This window comes from Pygoscelis adeliae, unplaced genomic scaffold (genome assembly GCF_000699105.1).
Source record: "Pygoscelis adeliae isolate BGI_AS28 unplaced genomic scaffold, ASM69910v1 Scaffold166, whole genome shotgun sequence".
Lineage (NCBI taxonomy): Eukaryota > Metazoa > Chordata > Aves > Sphenisciformes > Spheniscidae > Pygoscelis > Pygoscelis adeliae.
This window is the reverse complement of record NW_008825156.1, coordinates 6,738,851-6,739,287: the sequence shown is the minus strand read 5'-3', so window position 1 is coordinate 6,739,287 and position 437 is coordinate 6,738,851. Positions and strand designations below refer to the sequence as shown.

Genomic DNA, 437 nt, shown 5'->3' with positions numbered 1-437 from the left:
AGGCTTCAAGACAGAAGTCGCGCTGTCACATGTCTCCTCGCCGGCGTGGGAGGGAGCTACCCGGGGCGCGCCGCCCCGGCCCGGCCCCAGCCCACCTCAGCCCGCCTGAGCTCGCCTGAGCTCGCCTCAGCTGCCGGGTGGCCGGCGCGGCGCGCCCCGTGAGTGCCGCCTTCGCAAGCGCTTATTTCAAAACTCCTCAAAAAGCGCTTTAATGTAGAAGACTTTGGTTCGAGACCAGAACGTCGTGAGGCTGGTACAAAGATGACACCCTATAAGTAAGTTTGCTGACCATGTATCCCTATCAGAAGTGTTTTCAACAATGTCCGTCCTTCAGTGTAGCGACACGGTTCAGATGCTCGTATATATTAAAAAAAAAAATAAATAAAAAAATTAAACTTGCCGGGTAAAGAGCCCAAGACAAATAACTGAAGGAAGCA

The 437-nt window shown here is 53.5% G+C and overlaps 1 long non-coding RNA gene across 1 annotated transcript in view; it reads left to right on the top strand.

The window, feature by feature from the left end:
- Nucleotides 1-113: 113 nt before the first annotated feature.
- The window catches only part of LOC103920737, a 22,174-nt gene continuing 21,850 nt past the window's right edge, over nucleotides 114-437 (top strand). The window contains exon 1 of the long non-coding RNA XR_663813.1: nucleotides 114-275. This is a non-coding gene — a long non-coding RNA (uncharacterized LOC103920737). The remainder of the gene's footprint in view (nucleotides 276-437) is intronic.